This window comes from Helianthus annuus, chromosome 1 (genome assembly GCF_002127325.2).
Source record: "Helianthus annuus cultivar XRQ/B chromosome 1, HanXRQr2.0-SUNRISE, whole genome shotgun sequence".
Lineage (NCBI taxonomy): Eukaryota > Viridiplantae > Streptophyta > Magnoliopsida > Asterales > Asteraceae > Helianthus > Helianthus annuus.
In genome coordinates this window covers 82,565,164-82,588,000 of record NC_035433.2, presented here as the reverse complement: position 1 = coordinate 82,588,000, position 22,837 = coordinate 82,565,164, and the positions used below count along the sequence as shown (strand labels likewise).

General features: G+C 37.9%; 1 long non-coding RNA gene across 3 annotated transcripts; it reads right to left on the bottom strand.

The window, feature by feature from the left end:
- Positions 1-9,732: 9,732 nt before the first annotated feature.
- Positions 9,733-13,068, bottom strand: LOC110870658. 3 transcript variants are annotated; one of them, XR_002553187.2, is made up of 5 exons: positions 12,859-13,068; positions 11,330-11,416; positions 10,470-11,222; positions 10,168-10,376; positions 9,733-9,897 (listed from the first exon to the last, which is right to left on the bottom strand). It is a non-coding gene; the product is annotated as an uncharacterized LOC110870658 (long non-coding RNA). The 3 variants fall into 3 exon arrangements; XR_002553186.2 differs by lacking the exon at positions 11,330-11,416; XR_002553188.2 differs by lacking the exon at positions 11,330-11,416 and having other exon boundaries at positions 10,168-10,541; positions 10,754-11,222.
- Between the last annotated feature and the right edge of the window lie 9,769 nt (positions 13,069-22,837).

Here is a 22,837-nt window from a genome sequence, read left to right as displayed (position 1 = left end):
GTTTTTGCTATTGCCAGGTTAAAGTTGAGTTAATGCACGCCGCTTGGGTTAGGTTAGGTGGGTGGTTGGATTTTTCTCTTTAAAATAATAAAACTTTTTAATAAACTATTGAGTCGGACACTAGAAGAAACCTCTCTATTCCTAGGAATTAAAGATAAAACTGTCTACATCTTAAATTTCTCAGACTCTTTCTATGTGTTGTTATTGATGAGATTTACTAAGTATGATAATAATGATGATTCTGATTGAGTATGACAATTTGATTTTAACAACTCACTCGAATGAAAGTCGGATGGTGCGGTTTGGCGTCCCCTTTCACATAAACTTGTTAATGTCTGGCATACCGTCTCGGAGTACCAACCCATAACCTAACCTAACTTGAACATGATATGAGATTTACATGACTTGAATATGATATCTTTAACGAATTGGTATTATAGAATAGAATCATGAGAAAACATTTTCTTCATGAGGGTGTAAGGAGTGGTTAAACACTTTGGAGTGGTAAACTAAAAAACCGACCAATCAGAGCGCGTCATGTCAATCAGGCAAAAGTGTTTAAACTTTGGTGAAAAGTGTTGGCAATGGTTTAGACATTTGATAAAATGGTAAACTTTGTAAAAAAAAAAAGGAAAAAGTGTGATTGGTTGAGAGATGGAATGGACCCCACCCACACACCCACACACCCCCTCTCTCTTTCCTTCCTCCCCTCACCAATTCGGCATGCCACCACCGATTTGGCAAACTTTGGTGATTAAACACTTGTTGGCGGTGGTGTTTACCACTCGGTAAAGGGGTTTGTCACCCTTTACCGATTACCACTCCGGACACCCTGAGAAGATTAGCAAACTCATTATCTGACATGTGTAATGTATGTTGCATATATGTAGTATTGTACATAATATTCATTACACATGTGTATATAAGACATGTCTGATATTTAGTTTCCTAATTTTCTCATGAAAAAAAAGGTTTTCATCATCTTAATGGGTGAAAAGGTCGAAGTGTTAATAGAATGTAATCAAGTTGTAAGTATATGTAAACGGTTATGAGTAGTTTGTGAATATGAATAAAGTCATAAATGGGTCGTGGATGTATTGAGTTTATTTTTTTTTAATTATAGTTATAAAGTTGTTACTTTTTTTTTCTTTTTCTAGATGGGTTGATAGGTGACACGTTTGGCTAGGAAGATTTCAAAGACGTTATGTCATTAAAATTTTCTAAGGTTTAGCTAAGGACCTCACTACTTATTTGGTTTGGTATTTCTACAACGCATGACTTTGAGAGCCACAATGATATTATTGAGGAACGTCTTCATCAAAAAAAATTGGTTTTCACTTCAAACAATTAGCAATAACTTTTTCTAGACTTTCGAAATCTCTTTCAACTATGACACAATATGTTTAATAGATAGACTAAGGGTAGAGATCATAAGAGAAGACCACCTAATTTGAAAAACTTGAGAAGGATTCTGGATCATATATTTTCCTACCATTTTTGTAATATGCACATATGTATAGTTTAAAATTCACTATATACATATATGTATATTGTCAAATCTTGAATTATACACATCTGTATGTAGTGAATTTTAAACTATACATACGTTTATATTACGAAAAGTTCAGGAAAAATATATGGAATAGTAAGATTTTAATTTAAAACACGTGTCAATATCTTTTTTGGGATAATAAGATTTTAATTTTATTTTTCCTTTCGGTTGTTAAGACGAACAAAACGAACAGAATGCATACTGACCGAATACCCTACGCATAGCAGGGAATCCCACTAGTTACTATAAATGTTAAATTTGAATGTTACTTATGTTATTTAAAATGCCTGGAAGCATCGATTTAATTATATGCTGATGTGCACAAAATGCAACATATAAAATACATCAATTGTAACATAAAACTAACTCTTTTTTAGTACTAATGTTGGAAAAAGTGTGCTTTTGTCTTCCTTTTGTATTTTCAGGATTAAATGAGCTCAAATGAACAAAAGAAGCAAAAAGGCAGCTAAATCTAACATAAATACAAGAAAAGGAACAAAACGTGGCATGCCCGACCTCCCGACAGCATCTTCCCAAAGCAAAACAAGAAGACAGAAGACTGAACACGCCCCGTGCTCAGTGAGCACGGGGGCGTGCCCAAGTGTCAGCAGAAAAGACAAAGTGGTAGAAGCTTCCATTGCTCACCACGGGGCCGTGCTCAGCGGACACGGGGGCGTGGTCAACTGTTGCAGACGCATTAAATGAAATTGCAATTAATGAAGAGAGAGAGTCGGATGGACACGGGGCCGTGCCCAGTGGACACGGGGCCGTGCCCGAGCTTCTGTTCAGCCTATAAATAGGAGTGCTTGGAGCTCTTGCAACTTATCCCTTGGCACACCACCTCTCTCACACTTCACCCACCACCCACCACCATCACAACACCATCATCCATTGTCCATCATAGAGTATGTGAGTCGTCTCGGGATCCAAGATTGATCATAAGAGTTCTTGACAATCAAAGGCCATGTTTGCCTAAGTCTCTTACATCACTTGGTGAAGACAAGTGTTTAATGTAATACTTTTTATTTTTAATCTTTTGCACTTTTTAATTGGTTTTGTATTAATGGCTTTAATTACTAGTTTCTTATGTTGGAGGTGATTCTTCCTTATCGTTTGTCCGTGGTGTCTTGGCATTATTTTACTGTCTATATAAAATAAAAGATTTTCACCATTCATATCTCCACGGTCTATATGGAGGTATGTTGGCTACCTGGTCGGGGGTTAAGGGAACGGTTTGGTAAGAGTCTTGCCATTGTTTAGTCTATAGATCCTGCAAAGGACCTGGGTCAAATTTAGTAGGACCTCCTTCAATACCCAACGGTATTGGATGGCGGGGGTCCAAACTCTTTGATCCCCTCATAAGTTAAACTACTATTAAAATTTTAACCCGGCTACTTAGGACTGTATCCCTGCTGACTCAGACTACTTTGCCGAGGGTAACGTCACCTTCAAAAGAGGGGCCTACCACATTATGCATTAATAACTTAATTAATTATCTTTCAATAATCCGACCCTTTAGGATTGTATCCTTGCTGACTCAAACTACTGGGTTGAGGGTAACGTCACCTTCAAAAGAGGGGCCTACTACAATAACTAAGATAATCTCTTAACAAGTGCAAAAGTGCGAAAATAATCAAAGGTTACACTACACACGAGTCGGATCCAAGTGATTCATCTTGTCTATCTGTTTTTATTTTTATTTTACTTTTCAGCATTTTAGTTAGTTTTATTTTCCTAGTTTAAAAAATCTTTTTCTAACATTTTGATTTGATTAGACGTTGAGGATAAACCGGTACTAAAAGCTCTTGTGTCCTTGGACGACCTCGGTATCTTACCAACACTATACTACGTCCATGATGGGTGCACTTGCCCATATGTGGGTTTAGTGTTAATGAATATCGTGTTTATAAATTTAAAACTTGGCTAAAAAGTGTAAAAAGGGCTTAAAATATATACACACTTCACACGCATCAAGTTTTTGGCACCGTTACCGGGGACACAAGGATTTTAAGAAAGTCAGGAATCAGCGGTCTAATCATTTTTTTATTTTATTTTTATTTTTTTTTTTTAGGATTTTCTTAGTTTTTCAGCTTCTGCAGAACTCAGCACGGGCCGTGCCCGCTGAACACGCCCCGTGCCCAATCATTGGAACTGGCAATCCTGTTTTAAGTTAAACAGTAAGCTGAACACGGGGCCATGCCCACTGAACACGCCCCCGTGCCCAAGATTCAGTTACTGAAAACAGAACCGTAAGATCCCGACGGTTGGTAATTTCTGACACAAACATGAGTGATAATGATATTTTTTACTTTCGGCACTCTTATGGTACGTGGTGTCAATTATGTGGAGGCAGTCATAAAGAATTAGAATGTTATTTTCTAAACTATAAGCCCCACTATACGGACCCATCGTTTTCCTGTAGCCTTAAGAGGGGCGAAAGTAAAAATAATCCTTATCTCTCCCTCGAATGCGCTCAACCAGATATTCTACGAGAAATGCTCCTCGACGAACTATTTCAACTAGAAGATCTAGTTCTTAATTGGTTAAAAGAACTTAAGATGGATTTCCTTAATTCATCTCAAGACGTTGACCAAGAAGAATTGTTGGGTTCGCATTCAAATAAAAACAACCTCGTTGCTCCCAACAATACCTTCCACTCTAGCGAGGACTTGGACGATAGTCGTCCCTGTGCCGATTGTGCGGTGAAGGACTCCCCATCGACTTCGTTCGATGCATACATAGACCTGAGCGATTCGGCATACACCTTCTTTAACGAGAGCCCAGAAAAGGGTTGGACTTGTCCACCTACATTTAGCATAGGAATCACCCTCACCGACAACCTCTTGCGTTCTCGTCTTAATCTAGAGCAATTAAGGTATCTTAGGCACTTTGGGGTTGTCCCATCCAGTAAGGAACCGCCCGATCCGGATAAGTTCCTTGAAAATAGGCAATCTTCATAATCAGCCTTTCGACACGGGGCCGTGCCCAGCCAACACGCCCCCGTGTCCACCAAAAGATTCCCTTTCTGACTTTACGTCAGAATACGGACAAAATGTGTCAGGATCTTGCCTACACACGGGGCCGTGTCCAGCATGTTGTCGTTTTCTATAAATGCAGCCAAGAATCCTGCACATTTGGACCATCCAGGGACAGAGATTTGAAGGGATCTTCTGTGACAAGCCGAACTTCAAGGTCATTATCGTTTAATCTTATGATCCTGACTTCTCATTATTCATCCCTCTTCCTTGTGCGGAACGCTCTGTGCTATTATAAACAATTGTAGTTATTCACCAAACAAAAACCTTCATTCTTTTAGATCAAAATGAATTCGCCTGAAAGACTCGCAACCCCGTCTTACACTCTCTACATACGATACGATACGAATACTAACCTTCGCACACATGTCTGGGAGACCGCGATACGGGCTAGTAAGCCAGCGAACCAACCGTGAATTCACTCAACTTTGTTGTTGACTCGTTGTTACATGCCTTGCAGGTCGTTAGGTCCCTAGCTTAAGGAGCTTGCACTGGGAGGCGTGGTCGTTGTGGGAAAACTTATACTAAACTTATGTTTTGCTTCCGCTGTAAACTTAAACTATGTTTTGACACCAATTGTATTGTGTTGGATTTTATAAATAAATTACATGCTTGTTCAATATGATTGGTGGCTATGATCCTGGGCATGTCACGCCTCCAAGGCGGGGTGGGGTCTTGGAGGGGTGTGACGGGTTGGTAATCCTTGTGATTGGGCCGACGATGGTGAGTCCACGCACACACACCCGAAGCCAACCCGAGTACATTTACACACCGGAATTACGTTTGGGCTTGGTAGAGCCCAAGTCGAGCACTGTAATTGGGCCGGCTAGTGGTTTTAACGAATATACACACATGTTAGGCCCTATCTACACAAACCCAATCAGGACTTAGAAGTGGGCTGGTTAATATTGAAAGTGGGCCGGTTAGCTTGAGTTAATGGTTACACGCGCATATAAGTAACATGTACATGGCCTCTCATATTAACATACACTTAATCTCAAACCCTAATCACCCTTTTGAGGTGGACGGCAACAAGTAGGAGAATCAGCTTGGTCGCAACTTCTTCTTGGGTGTTAATTGTTTGCCTTGTTTCGTTTGTCAGGTTAGTATTTTATTCTCATTATCTTATATGTATATATGCCCTACGTGATATTGTCATGAACATGCATTAGAAGTAAATCCATCAGTCACATATTAATCAGATGATTACTAATGTTGATGTGCAAAAAATCTGGTGTGTGATTAACTGGTGATTAGCGTATGGAACTCATGATCATGGCATTAAACTGGTTGTGATAATAACAGTTATCAAGATGTGGAAATTAAACAAGAATATTTAAGCATAGGCTAGGACTCAAATATGTTTTGGCAATTAATAAAGATAACAAAACGTTAAATTCGATATGTGATTTGTTGTGTTAATGGAATATGAAATTGAATGATAAACTATGTTAGTTTGGTAATGGCCGACATAATAACTGTTATCACACATGATCCTGACAATATGATCACTATACTCACATGCAAACATTATTAATCATCCAGGTATATGGCCAGCAACAATTAGTTATGGGAATGCAGCTTATCTCTTTTAAACACTTGACTTTATGTGACCACCAAATACCCTCATAGGTCATGATAAACTTATAAGATGAATGTGTGAAATTTAAGTCCTTATACATATCTGTGTGTGTAATCATTGAGGATGAAACAGTGAATTGATAAAGCAAGAGGAATAACAGATTCGGATAAATGATGTGATGTTTCGGTTATGTATTAGAATCATATTTCCAAGTCATGAGAAACTTAGGAAATAGCTTAAATTATGCAAACTGTGGCGATATATTAGATGTGATATTCAAACGGTTGGGTCGAGGGGTTTAAGTGGTTGTTCAGCCAACGCCTATACGGTTGGGCTGCGTGACTCCGGGTCACCAGCCGAGCCCATACTCTTGTGTGCATTAGATTGCTTACTTGGGCCCATTCAGTTAAAGAAACACACACACACTTGTTTGGGGCTATACAGGGTGGGCTTTGCACTGTTGGGCTGCATCCTTCCGGGTTATAGTGGGTGATGCGGAACCGGGGTGTTTCTTTGGGCCGCACACTTTGAAACCGTCCGCGGTACTTGTGTGGGCCAATCATGATGGGCCGCGGACAGACATAAGGATCACACACTGGCACGAGCTAGAACTTATACATGTGGCCATAAAAACCAACGGACACTGGGGATTTAATCACCTACTACTATTACTATGTGATATGATGATGTATGTGGCTGATTTCATTTCATGGTTAACTGGTACAATGCGTAGGATAGTGTGAGTGTGTTACATGTACATGGAACTGTGTGGTATGTGATTAGAGAGTATGTGAATTAGACATGCATGATATGTCAAAAATAAGTGCATTCAAAACTGATTGATATTGGTACTCATGATAGGGAGTATTTGATCCACTGTAAATCAATTATACACAAGTAACGTAACCTACCGAGCACTCTAAGGTGAGTTCACTACATTCGAGCATGCGTCCCAGTGGTTGGGGACAGACAGTGAGTATCCCGTGGAGGGATATGTCTTTTGGGTAAAAACGGGTATATTGGTTAATATTCTCACCTATCATTCTTGTAAGTCCCTTATATTGTTACCTGGAGGGTAACGGGTATTAGTTGGTAGCGCTACTTAGGTTTGGCACCCTCACACCGCTCCTAGATAGGACGGATGTGAACTAATGACCCAGTCGGGCCCAGTACTGGATAGGAGTACGTGCGAAAGGGCAGTCATGTACATCAGGAGCCGTCTTGTTCGGAATTGAGATATTAACAATATTACTTGCATTTGTCAGTGAACTGTTTTACATACAACTGGTAACAAACGTTTTCTAAAACTGTGAACTCGCCAGCTTTGTCTGATACACTTGTTACATGCTCGCAGGTCGTTAGGTACTTGGGAACAGGAACTTGCTGGCTGGAGGGCGTGAGTGGTCATGGTTGCATTGATGGGTTTATTTATCAAACATTTATTTACTATGGATGTTTGGAAAGTATTTACATTATGTTACGTTAACGCTTCCGCTGAACTTGATGGTTTTTTTGAATTACTTATGTTTGGATTTTATTACTATTAAATGCTGAAACTTTATTTAAAACTTATGGATTCAATGTAATTGGTGGCTCATTACTAGTGGTCACACGCCTAACAGGGACACTCCCTAAGTGGTAATTTGAGGGTGTGACATCTTCTCTCCTACCATCCTAGGTATGTTCTAAAAGAAGGTTCCAACAACCATCTTGTCCTTTCCTCTTTTATCCATTTCCTTCTTCTTCATCTTTCTCCAAAACCTCCATTAAAGCTTGAGATTTCAAGCTTTATTGTAAGGATTGTTGAAGTTTAGTTCAAGGAATCTTGTTAAAAATAAGTTGCATAACATTGTTTTAAGTTATTATTACTCAACAAGGCTTTACAAATTGAAAAAATAACTTAAAACTTCGAGGTTCCTTGACCCAAAATTCTGCAGAAAGGTGAACACGGGGCCGTGCTCGTTGAGCACGGGGCCATGTCCAAAGTACTGTTTCACTAAAATAAGTTATTTCTGGTTTGTTTTCGTAGAATGTCAAGTCAAAACAATGGAACATCTTCTGTACATTCAAGAAACAGTCGAAGAGGAAGAAGGCCTTCCATTGAAGCTACCCTTGTACACTACGTCATGGCACTACGGGAAGCTCTCGATGAAATGACTTCGGTGGAGGAGGTCCTAATAGACCGTATAAATTATCTTACGTTGGGGCTGGAAAATAGTTTTCAAGAAATTAACCTCTTGCACCAGAGGTTAAATATTCTTGTAACACCTCCCATGGAACCAATCCTCCCTCAAGAGGATTGGAACCTAGCACTCGGAGTCAACAACCCTACCGGATGGGATGACATTCCAGCGGAGCCTCCCCTTGAAGATCTACAAGAAGTCCCGGTGGAAGTTGTACCTCCTCAAACCGACGCCAACGAGCCCGCCTTCTTCCTCCCAAGGGAGATAGAGGAATGGCTCGCCGACGTATGAGGAACCCATGCCCGGAGAAAGGAGTTCTTTGAAGCCACATCTAACTGAGAGAATTATCTCTTCGGAAATTTTGCTAATTAGAATAACTTTTAGGCTAGAACTCCTTGGTTTAAGCTTCTTGTGCTCGATTATCTAAAATATTAACTTCCTAGGATTATGTATTTCTCTCTATGACTTCAATGAAATGATGGTTTTAATGTTTGAATGGTGTTGTAATGAATAAAACACACTCGGGATGGTAAAGGATAACAAGGGAAACGAGAAACATCACCCCACGCACGAAAACAGGGCCATCCGACAAAAATTTCTTCATTACAGCAAGTCCAGCACGGGCCGTGTCCGCCCAACATGGCCCCATGCTGCGCAATCTGCAGAAAACGCCAAGTTCAGGTAACTGGACACGGGCCGTGTTCACTGAACATGCCCCCGTGTCCAGGCTTCTGTTTTTCTTTACTAAATTTTGTCACTGGCACCTGAACACGGGGCCGTGCCCGGTCACCACGGGGCCGTGTCTAGAGTGCCAGTAACATAAAATTTTGCTTTTAACACCCTTTTACACATTCAAACAACCTAAAAAACTTATTTTTGGGACACATTGAGGACAATGTGTAATTTAAGTGTGGGGGGGATGCTAAAACTTTGAATCTTGCAAGTCCTAATCAACAAGCCTTCCACAAAACTCTATTGGCACTACTAGAAAATACACATTTCTTGACGCACATTGTGTGTCATAAAGTGGTCCTTATGACACGCAAAAGCGTGTCGTTGATTGAGGGGTCATGAAATTAACATGACATGCATTTGTGTGTCATGTTTTTATGACACACATTTAATGACGTGCATTCATGACACTCATTTTATGACATCTTTTAATGACACACATTCATGACACTTATTTTATGACACTTTTTAATGACACCCATTGATGACAAGCATTTATGACACATATGTATGACATTCATTTACGCGTGTCATGCTTTTAATTGTTTAATTTTTTTATAGAATTACTAATTTGCCCTGGATACAAGTACAATAACAAAAACAATAAATCTTTTTAATAAAACACATACATATATATATATATATATATATACACACACACCAAAACAATCCATTACATAATCATTTGTCAAGTATACTACAAATATTTTAATGTTAACAAAAAAAAAGAATTGTTTGTCAATACATAGTTGACCAATCTTCGCAAATGCCATCCATATCCGCAGCCGAGTATTCCTCTACTCCTTTCCCAACCTGAGACAACAATTAAATAAAATAAATCTTAAAAATCAGAATTTAATCCTAATATATGAATTTAAGCATTTGTTTGGATATATAACAACATGCATAATTTCATGTCCCTAAACTATTTAGTACTCAATAAACATATCATGTCCCAAAACTTCATGTATCAAGTTTTGTGACTCTAAAACTATTTACAACTCAATAAGTATACCATGTCCCTTGGGTCCCAAAACTTGACGTATAACAAGAGTTAGCAAGATAGAAAATAGAAACACATACCTCAATACATAAGAATTGTTTGTTCTTTCTTCCAAAGACGAGATCTTCAGTTAGAAATTTACTTGACCCGCTAAGTAGGATCTCCTTCTCATATTTTGTCCAGTATCAAAGTTATGACCCGTATTTTCAGCACTTAACGAACCACTCAATTGCATGTGAATCTGTACTAAAACCTACCTATTTGGGCAAGGACTCATTTTGACCTGTAACTGAACCGAACTGACATTGTCATATTTCCGCTTCTACTAATGTATATGCATGACATAGAAAAAACAGACAAATAGAAACTATAGTAAGTATACCATTAGAATAGTTATAAACCATTTAACCATGGTGCAACCAACTTTCAACTTATGTCTTGTAAAACTCCAAATCTAAAACAAAACATAATTAGATAGGTAAAAAATTGTAAACAAATCTAGTACTTAAATATATAGTTACAACTTACAACAAATAAATTAAATCATGAAATTCAATAACATAAACAATTGTGTGCATCCTTTTCATATATTAATATGTGTTCTATTAAAAAGTATACCAAATTCCTAACTAAATACATATTAATAATTACAACGGATAGACATACCTGCAATTTCCAAGTTGGATGTGGCCATGACCTAACAACATGCGTTTAGATAGATTTCTCATGAATTTACATTAAGTACATGCACTTGTATACATACAGGGATACACGCTTGAGCCTTAGAAACAAAGCTCGAACCAAGCCGAGCTCGAACTCAAGCTCTCATAAGTTAAACGAGCTCAAGCTTGGGCTTGGCTCATGTAGCATCCCGATTTTTCTTGTCAAAATTTTAATCGAAATAACGCGGAATATTAGGTCCCAAACTAGATCTTTTAATACTTTCATAGCAAAAAGGTAATTTCATTTTGTATTAATCAGATTAGTAGTATTCTTTGCAAAAGATTGTAATTGGTTAAGGTTTGATTTTACAGAAACACCCTAGATTAATAAACTAGATAAAAAAGATTAGAATTATGTAAACATTATGTCCAACCCCAGACTTGCATTCTTCACACATTTTGGGGAGCTTTACCTGAAATAAAACATGTATTTAACTCATTAGTAATCCATATATACAATTGATCATATGTAGTTTATTAAAATATTCATATACATCAAAATTTTGAGTTTTTAACTCACCAATATCACATATTACTCAAGGTATATACTGTTATATTATAACATCCAGATGGTAACCAGTAGTTTTAACTTGCACCTGATGACATACTAGAAAAGGCAAAAGATCAAATACAAATAATCTTAACATACTAAACATACAAATTGAAGGAAAACCCAAAAAGACAAGGTGGCATTTTTGTAATTACCACCAACTATCAAAGTTACAACCAAAAATACCTAAAAAAACACAATTTTTTTTTTAACATTTTTTATTAAAAAATCGCTACATTTCGTTAGCAAAAAAAATTTTTTTTTTTGGCTGCTACTAAAAGTAGCGATTTTTTAATAAAAAATGTTAAAAAAATAAAATAAAATAATTTGTGTGTTTTTTTTATTTTTTTAGATTTTTTTAGGTTTTTTGGGGGGGTTTAGTTTTTAGCATTTTAGTTTTTGAGTTTTCCTTCAATTTGTATGTTTAGTATGTTAAGATTATTTGTACAAGAACTTTACCCTACTAGAAAATTATGATGATTTGCTCATTCAAAACAAAGTGAAATTCTAATATTCAGATAAGCATGGTGCTCGTATTCTTTCATTAAGTCAATAACTCGTTTCATCCAATTAAGATACTGAAGTTAAATAAATAAAAAAAAAATCCCTAATTTGGGTTCAAGCACCAACCAAGGTTTAAAAGAACAGAAACAAGTTTCGAGGTTTCGCCTCACGAGGCGGTATTAATAAATAAATATAAAGAATATATACTATAAAAATAATTATACTAACTAATTTCATCATTAGATTCATTAAAGTCATCAAAAACACACATAGACAAGACATGAAATGCTTGAAAATCAAACCTTCTGAGCAACTCCTACATTGATTACATGATCCCTAAATAATTGAAACCAATACCAGTTCTAGCATACCCAAACCCTAGAAACTCTACATCTGCTTCTTAGTAACACATTCAATCAGATCATCATTTTCAAAGTGCAATGCCAAAAACAAAAAACGCATATTTTGGACTGTAAATCGATATGATATCAAATTGAACAAGTAATATTTGCAAAAATAACATGGGCAAACTAGTTTGATCATTGTACGTAAACACACTAATGGGATCACCAAACAAGATTAAAGTAGAGGTTCAATGCAAACTGAAAGAAAAAAAATGCACATTCTTCTATCGAATCCACAGGTTCGTAATTGCATACAAACAGTACAAATAATTTATTATCTATCAATACATCAGTATGCATATTATTTGGTTCAATTTGTTTCATCAATGTGCATAATACTAAAAGGAATCATATATAATTTCGATTTCATTCAACTCAAAGCAAAGCAAAGCAAATTAATTTCTGAAATACATAATAAAAGGGAAAAAATACAAGCATATTGAGAATCAGGTCAATCCTTTCTAGAAAATAATTCGTAAACTAGAAGTTGGATGGTGGATGAAGAACAACATTACAAGTTTTCATGGGTTAATAATCAAAACCCCTGTATGAATTACAAGTAAAATGGTAATTGAGTAGAGATGAACTTACAGATTGAGAAAATTGGAAACAACAATAATGTTCCACCCACGAGAAGAGTAAAGATTGACGCAATCATTCAATTGCGACTCTCAAAGCGAACTACATGTGAAAATTACAACGATTCCTTCGATTTTTTATGAAGATGCCTTCCACGTTCTGGAACCAGTTCCACCGCCCCAAAGTTTTGGATATGGGGAGGGAAACCAAAGTAAAAATTTTGGGCGTGAATGTCACAGTGGGTGGGAAATCTAAAAATTTTGGGATATTGGGAGGGAAACCAAAAAGTAAAATTTTACAAATTAATTATTATTAAATAAAAAAAACATATATAAGAAAACAATCCATTATAAAAAATATATATGACGTAATTTTACAATGTTAGTTATAAATATAAAATGTTTTAAGCAATATATTTTATTTAGCTATGATAAAAAATAAAAATAATATTTTTTTATAATAATGAAAAATATTATATTTTTACCTCACAAGTTTCAATTGTAAATTTTATTATGATTCGCATATTCCAACTAAATGGACTTGTATGGAGAGAGACTTCGTTGTCTCATGTATGTGTCATGTCAATTAGAGGGCTTTATTGTCCTTGCTCAATAGCTAGTATGGTATGGGATGGAGCCCCTCATTCTAATTCTATAGAGTAGCCCCCCCCCCCCCCCCATGTTTAATACCTCACATACACACACAAGAGCTCGCTATTGCTTTGACTGGCTATCAATAGCACCCTGCCCCAATAGCTAGCATGGTATGGGGATGGGGCGTTATTTCCCCGAAGAAGCTAAGGTCCATGGGTGATGGTGCCCATAGGCACCATGTAGACTACATAGTGTGGTAGGCAAGGACAAGGGGAAAATTCCCTGCCATGTAGGCGCCATGTAGAAATTGGGGGATTTAACCTCTACATTACAAAATGGAAGGGGTGGGTGAAACCCCAAGAAGGCAAGAGCAAAGGAGCAAAAAGTCAAGTGGGTGTTGGGCAACGCCCAAGGTCAATGTGGACAAGGTGGTAGGCAAGGCGTTGATAGGCTCCCTCTACCCCCTCCCCCACCCCCCCCCCCACACACACACACACCGAGTGGTCTAGTTGACGAGTACTACATATGATTGACATTATTTTGATCATAATTAACTACCTTTAACCTAACTAAACTCATGGTCATGATAACTCTTAGTGTGCCATGCGGACCTTAAAAGCCGTATAACTATTAATAGACCATGATAAACTTTATTAGATCATGTTAGATCTTTGAGGGTTAGGTTGGACATAAACTGAGTCTCTTAACTAGGTTAGCCCTAAAGGATATAAAGTGTTATATAACATGTGATTTTTGGACATAAACTTAAATTAAATTTTTTAAAGGGTACATTTCATAATTTTGGTAATACATAAAGGACACAAAGGGTAATTTACTCTAGATTATATGTGTTTTGATGGTTCATATTGGCCCTTCATTGTCAATATAGGTTTCATTAGGCTGTATCTAGGGGTACAAACAAGCCGAGCGGCTCACGGGCTACTCGAGACCGGCTCGAGAAAAACCTCAAAACGAGCCAAGTCTTATCAAGCCCGAGCTAAGCTTAAGCCTAAAATAAAGCTCGTTTGTTTATCCAGCCCGAGCTCGAGCCTCGTATGTGAAGCTCGTTAGGCTAGTCGAGCCATATCGAGCCTTAGTGTAAACGAGCCGAGGCGAGCCGAGCTTATTCAAACTTATTTACAAGCCGACCTAGAACCTAAAAATAAGCTTATTTAGTCAACGAGCCTGAGCCCGAGCTTCACTTATCGAGCTCGCGAGCCTAAAAAGTCTATTATTTTTATTTAATATATTAATTAATAGATAATAAACGAGCCGATCCCGAGCTGAGCTTGAGCTTGAGAAAATACAAACGAGTCAAGCTCGAGCCTTCAAAATAAAGCTCGGATCGAGCCGAGCTCGAGCCCGAGCTCTCATAAGTTAATCGAGCCCGAGCTTGGTCAAGCTCGGGCTCGGCTCGTTTGAACCCCTTGCTGTATCACGTCTTAAAAGGTTATATTTAGTTGCATTAGACTTTAACGAGAAATAACACATTAATCATATGTCCTATTTGATCATTTTGGGCATTAACAATCATGATGACTTTTAGGTAAGCAGGATGGGCTTTGTTAGGGCACATTAACTCCAAATGGATTATAATGGGTTGTAATTGATCAATAGGCTTTACTAGTCAAGATGGCTCTTAATGAACGATGACGGACTTTATTACACCATATTGGGTATTATAGGGTTATATTGGGTTGTAGTGAGCCAACCATATTAGACGAGGATGTACAATAAATGATTATGTATCTCTTAATAGACTGTATTGTGCTTTAATAGTAATACTGACTCTTAATGGATCATGAATGACATGTTTTATTATGTTATATTGGATTGGGTCTTAAAATGTTATATCAGGATGTGGTGAGTCTTTATAGGTCATAAAGGGTTATTAAATACTATATGTCTTAATGTATTATAGTGGATGTTTTGATCCAAACAAATATTAACAAAAACACGTTTTGACCGAACCAAATTTATACTCCATTTAGATGGCCCATTTTGACCACCTATTATGACACGAATTCACTATGATTGTTACCCTTTTTGAACTAACCCACCCATTTTGCTAGGTGTATATAACACTTCTTATTTATGATATTAACAACATTTTGCAAGGTGTATATAACACTTTTTATTTATAATTTAATAAACCGAATTGAATTTTATATGAAGGTTTTAATTTACACTCTATAGTTTTATATACAGAATATATGATAATTATTAAGAACTAATTCAATTTTTATGTTAGCTTATTCTATCTAAAATTAGTTAAATAATTTAAATTTGTCAATTTTCCCTCCACTAATATCAAATTTTCCTACTCACTAATATTCCCCCCTTTCAAAAATTCCCTCCCAAAGGCCGATGCACTAAAGTCATTTTACCAGGATAAATTATGGGACCTTCACAATAAAATAAGCGTGTGTCATTATTCGATTATCAAGATATATCTTGTTTTTTAATGACGCTAAAAGGATAACACACAAAAAAAATGTGTCATAAATATATTGAATTTTGTAAAACCATGACATTTTTTTCTTGACAGGCACTTTCGAATGTCATAAAATGAGCGTGTGTCATTGTTTGCGTGTCAAGATAAATATTGTTTTTTTTATGACGCTAAAAACATGACACACAAAAAAGAATGTCATAGATTTATTAAATTTTGTAAACCATGACATTTTTTTCTTGACATACGCTTTTGAATGTCATAAAATATACGCGTGTCATTGTTCGCGTGTCAAGAGAAGTGTATTTTCTAGTAGTGTGGAATCGCTAATCACCCCATATTTTTTCAAAAAAAAAATTCATTTTTTTTACTTGTCTAAGTTTAAGTTGGGAATTTCAAGTTCTAAAAAGGTTATATTTTTACAAATTTACAACCGATAGCGTCGTGATAAAAAGAACCAATATAAGAAAATTATGAAACGACATGATAAGCTTAGTTAAAATTTGATTATATATACTTGATCACATAAAAACTCATTCCCACAAAAGTGAGTTTTGAGCCTTTATTGAGCATACAAATACATATCTTTACACTAAATGCTCATTTTTCGTTTCTTGTGTGAATAGTCTCTTGGTTCGTACGACTCTAGAACTTGCCACAACAATGCATTCTCGGTCCTTACCAACTTAAAACCAAATAAGTAAATGATGGAGGCATTAGGACTAACCCTTTTTTTTCTTTCCACACCATTATTTTTCATTTTTTTACCACCTACCCAAAATCCCCCTAGTTAACCCCTTTGAGCCTAAACCTTTTCATTTCTTAACCCAAAACAATCACCCTATTTACCCACCTAAACCTTTTTATTTTAACCCTTTCTTTTAGTAACAAAGCTCGGTTTTTCTTATGACTTTCCAATATATATATATATATATATATATATATATATATATATATATATACATAGTTGATGAAACCAAATAAACAAACAAGTTCATCAAAATTAACCTCGTTTGAAAGAAATGGTTCATCAAAATAAAAATAAAATTGTGGAAAATAAAAAGTCTTTTAAAAACCGATGCTTTTTACGCTTTTCGCCCTTTTACTAACCACTAACCCAACCACCCACCTTTAGCCCAAGCCTAACCCTTCACCCCAAAAGTCCTCTTGATATTTACAAAGGTATATAGTTAAAAAGGAGGAGGATTGATTGCTTGGCAAGCTTATGGTAGGAGTAAGTTCCATGCCGCTCTCGAGTGATTCACTAAAAATACACCTTTGGCCGAGTGTTGAGTGATCCCCCGTGAGGTATGTGAACTTGTATATAAATGGAATTTTAAAAAGGCATGTTATGCCCTAATAAGTAATTTATCTTATGAAACGTTTTTAATAAATCATGACGAATAGGATTGTAAATAAATAAATATAAAACTTAAATAAAGAATCTTGGAAATTCCGACACTCTATGACAAGTCCAAAAACCTTCTCTTCTACCCATTCCATTTGGGAGTGAAAAAGCCACATTATAAAGAGTTTTGCTTGAGGACAAACAAAGATTCAAGTGTGGGGGTATTTGATGTGCACAAAATACAACATATAAATTACATCAATTGTGGCATAAAACTAACCATTTTTTAGTACTAATGTTGGAAAAAGTGTGCTTTTGTCTTCCTTTTGTATTTTCAGGATTAAATGAGCTCAAATGAACAAAAGAAGCAAAAAGGCAGCTAAATTTAACATAAATACAAGAAAAGGAACAAAACGTGGCATGCCCGACCTCCCGACAGCATCTTCCAAAGCAAAACAAGAAGACAGAAGACTGAACACGCCCCATGCTCAGTGAGCACGGGGGCGTGCCCAAGTGTCAGCAGAAAAGACAAAGTGGTAGAAGCTTCTATTGCTCACCACGGGGCCGTGCTCAGTGGACACGGGGGCGTGGTCAACTGTTGCAGACGCATTAAATGAAATTGCAAATTGCAATTAATGAAGAGAGAGAGTCGGATGGACACGGGGCCGTGCCCAGTGGACACGGGGCCGTGCCCGAGCTTCTGTTCAGCCTATAAATAGGAGTACTTGGAGCTCTTGCAACTCATCCCTTGGCACACCACCTCTCTCACACTTCACCCACCACCCACCACCATCACAACACCATCATCCACCACCATCATCCATTGTCCATCATAGAGTGTGTGAGTCATCTCGGGATCCAAGATTGATCGTAAGAGTTCTTGACAATCAAAGGCCATTTTTGCCTAAGTCTCTTACATCACTTGGTGAAGACAAGTGTTTAGTGTAATACTTTTTATTTTTAATCTTTTGCACTTTTTAATTGGTTTTGTATTAATGATTTTAATTACTAGTTTCTTATGTTGAAGGTGATTCTTCCTTATCGTTTGTCCTGGTGTCTTGGCATTATTTTACTATCTATATAAAATAAAAGATTTTCACCATTCATATCTCCACGGTCTATATGGAGGTATGTTGGCTACCTGGTCGGGGGTTAAGGGAACGGTTTGGTAAGAGTCTTGCCATTGTTCAGTGTATAGATCCTGCAAAGGACCTAGGTCAAATTTAGTAGGACCTCCTTCAATACCCAACGGTATTGGATGGCGGGGATCCAAACTCTTTGATCCCCTCATAATTTAAACTACTATTAAAACTTTAACCCGGCTACTTAGGACTGTATCCCTGCTGACTCAGACTACTTAGCCGAGGGTAACGTCACCTTCAAAAGAGGGGCCTACCACATTATGCATTAATAACTTAATTAATTATCTTTCAATAATCCGACCATTTAGGATTGTATCCTTGTTGACTCAAACTACTGGGTTGAGGGTAGCGTCACCTTCAAAAGAGGGGCCTACTACAATAACTAAGATAATCTCTTAAACAAGTGCAAAAGTGCGAAAATAATCAAAGGTTACACTACACACGAGTCGGATCCAAGTGATTCATCTTGTCTATCTGTTTTTATTTTTATTTTACTTTTCAGCATTTTAGTTAGTTTTATTTTCCTAGTTTAAAAAATCTTTTTCTAACATTTTGATTTGATTAGACGTTGAGGATAAACCGGTACTAAAAGCTCTTGTGTCCTTGGACGACCTCGGTATCTTACCAACACTATACTACGTCCACGATGGGTGCACTTGCCCATATGTGTGTTTAGTGTTAGTGAATATCATGTTTATAAATTTAAAACTTGGCTAAAAAGTGTAAAAAGGGCTTAAAATATATACACACTTCACATGCATCAAGTTTTTGGCACCGTTGCCGGGGACACAAGGATTTTAAGAAAGTAAGGAATCAGCGGCCTAATCATTTATTTTATTTTATTTTTATTTTTTTAGGATTTTCTTAGTTTTTCAGCTTCTGCGGAACTCAGCACGGGTCGTGCCCGCTGAACACGCCCCGTGCCCAATCATTGGAACTGGCAATCTTGTTTTAAGTCAGACACTAAGCTGAATTTTCCCGGTGAGAGAAAGAAAGTTCCTTCGTCTTCTCCGATCAATTGTCCTAATTTTCCGGTGAGGTTTCCAAGTTCTTTGAGAACTCGTTGTTTTATTCTCTGTTTCAAACAGTGTTATGGCTGAACCATCTAATCCTCACAATGTGGAGGGTGAAAACCCTGAACATTCATCGCCGGCGGCGGCGGAGGAAGATGAAGATGATGGCGGTGCACCCGACGGTGGTCTACCAGTTCTAAAGTGGTCGAAGGGTCAGTTTGAGACCCTGATGACCAGTATTCAAATGCCCAGAGAGTTTGGGGCTATATACCCACAAGAGGGTGACACCGGTGCCGATGCTCTGGTGGGGTTCATCACCCTGTGGGCTGACTTCTTCTATGATGGCTACCTCCGACTGCCATTGACGGTGTTTGTTGCCGAGGTGTTGGAGTACTACCATATTCATATCTCCCAACTGAGTCCGTTTGGGATGTTTCGGATCAGAAATTTCGAGTACACTTTTCATGCTCATGGTTTGGAGATTTTCGTTGAAAATTTTCGGCGGTTCTACCAGCTGACGGTGAACATCGGATTCTTTTCCTTTAATCAACGGTATGGGAGCACCAAGCTAATAACCCCTCCCAAGGGTATCACGAAGTGGTAGAAGAAGTTTTTCTACGTTAAAGCTGTTGCGGTCCATGCTAACATGACCTTGCGGAATGTGAATGAGGGCATTCCTGCGGAGGATATTGCTCTTCCTACCGCAAAGACGGTGGATTGGTTTCCCAGGCTGAGACCTATTGAACTCAAAAAACTAGACAACAATGAGCTGTGGGTGCTGCGAATGATGTTGACCAAGCCTGATAGGAGGGCAAGGCCCGTTGTGCGGGAAAAGAGTGGTGGTAAGTACCTTCTGTTTTGTGCGGTTTTTCTTATTCCCTTGTATTTTACTGAAATGCAAATGTATCATCAGAGGATGCTGCCCTATGGAGGATCTTTGATCCGGACTTCAAGGGCAAGGTTGAGTTACTTCCGTGCGCGGAAGGTGAAGGTTTTAATCTAGACATTGTTGGCAACTTTCGCGTTCCTACGCGTGATGTGTTGAATGCACCCCTGCCACAAGGCAAAGGTATAATCCATAACCGTCATAACTGCTTTGTAAAGAAGTTCCCCTTGTGATTTGATGCTTGATTGTTTAAACGCAGGAAATCTTGGGGCTTTGGGAAAGTTTGAAGCGAAGACCGTCCCCAAGAAGCATGCGGAGAAGAAGCATGTAGAAAAACTTGTGCGGGGCCGCCAGAAGAAAAAACTTGAGGCCACTGTCGTGCCTTCTTTGGAGTCGCATGCGGCAGGTATCTCTCGTTCTTGTTACTGCAGATATACCGATTACGTGGTAGTATCTGACACCCTTGAGGGTTTGGGTGTTCCAGGTGGTGGTGCGGCTGCAGGTGGAACCTCTGTGGGTTCCAAGCCTGCTGATGAGAGGAAGAGAATACCAGAGAAGGCTGTTGATGCTGGTGAGAAAAAGCGTTCGCAGATACAAACCAAGCGGACAACTGACGGGTGGTCCGTAGGACAACCCTTAAGGCCTTTAAATAGACTAAAATACCATACTTTACCCGGTTACTAGCTTGAATTTGGTAATCACAAGATGTTTGATGTTACAGGTGTTAAAGAGCTTAAAATGCGGGTTTTATGGAGCTTGGATGAATGCTAGAAGTTGGCGGTGTTGGGATTGAAGAAATGGTGAATTAAATGAAGGAAACAAGGAAAAACTAACACTCAGCGCCGTAACCTACGGCACTTGGCCGTAGGTTACGGCCCCAACCTTTGCATCAAAAGTTCTGCCGTAAAACAGGAGAGGCTTGCCGTAAAGAACCACTCAGAGCCGTAACCTACGGCTGAGGGCCGTAGGTTACGGCACCCTATGTTGACCTTGGAGCTGCTGACCGCCGTAACCTACGGCTGGGGGCCGTAGGTTACGACTCCGACTGATCTTATTTTGTAACTTGCACGTTTATTGGTCATTTGATGGGGTTTTATGGAGACTTATGATTGTTTTTCAGTTACTACTTGAGGAGAACGAGATTGGGAGTATATTAGAGGCTCTTGGGAGTGAAGAACATCATCTTATCATCTATCTTTCATCTAGTTTTGTTGGTGATCTTGTTGAACAACATTACCTTCTATTTTTGCATTATGATGTCACTTCAAGCCATGTGTGGCTAAACATTCTATGATTATCTTGGGTTGAAGGTTGTGTAAGACTTGTGCTTTTATTTTATATTTCTAGAATAACAACTCCTTTCTCTTTGAATTGTTTGTTATGGTGCATGATTGATTGTTAGTAAAGTATTGATTTTTATGCTAAACTAATTAGAAACCATACGTTCTTGGTGTCGTTGGCAATCGAGATATCATGGGTATAGTTAGGCTTGGGTAAGGGTTAATTGATCATCGGGTAACAACCTCACGTTCTAGGAATCTAAGTACTTAGTTCCCTTTCATCACTGCAATTGGTCATACACGAACTATGTCTATGTAGTTCTTTCTAGTTGAATGTTAGCACAAAAGTCGAAGCAAACCGGAAACTCAAGATAGTCATTTGTCTCGAAAATTGTTTACAAAAATCAATTCTCAATTTTGCAATTTATTTAGTCAAACTTAGTTTTAAAACCAATCCAATCAAATCAACTCTTGAATTTTATTTTCTTGCAATTAGCTTAACTTAGTTCACTTAGATAAATCTTCAAATAACACATATTCCACAAACTCCATGTGTTCGATACCCACTTACCGCTATCTATTTAGTAGTAATTGGATTAAATTTGATTGTGACCACGATATCACGTCAAATTTTGGCGCCGTTGCCGGGGAGTAGTGCGCAATGTGTGTTATCTTGTGTATTAGTTAAAAAAATAAAATAAAAAAATTTTAAAAAATCCCAAAAAGATTTTCTTTGATGTTCGTGATTTACACTTGGTAGTTGAGTGGTGTTGTGCAGGATGACAGTGCATTACACAGATTTCAGCTTCTCTACGTGTAGACTGTGCGGGGGTCCACGTCATCCGTGTATCGGTTGCCATGAGGCCCACTACAGGAGGGCACATGGAAAACCGGTGTCTTATGTTTCACAGCTTCCACCTCCATCATACGTTGATGATTATGAATCAGAAATGGAAGATGATTATTACTCGGATGGATATGATCGGGACGAGGATGTTTACTATGAGACAAGGACGGATAGTCTATGTTTTTGTTGCGGTCGCGATCACACTTATGATTATGATGTGTGCACGGTGTATTCAGAAAACCCAAAGTATTGGAATAAAAAAATGATGGATGTGCGCATCTTAAGACCATATCAGGGATATCGACAATATCATCCCGAAGAGTATTCTGAGCCCGAAGGTGTTTATACTTATCAGACCGAGGAGGAGAAAGAGCATGCTATATTGGAAGTGACTTTGTCTAAACTTGAGCAATATTTAGCAACACCCAAC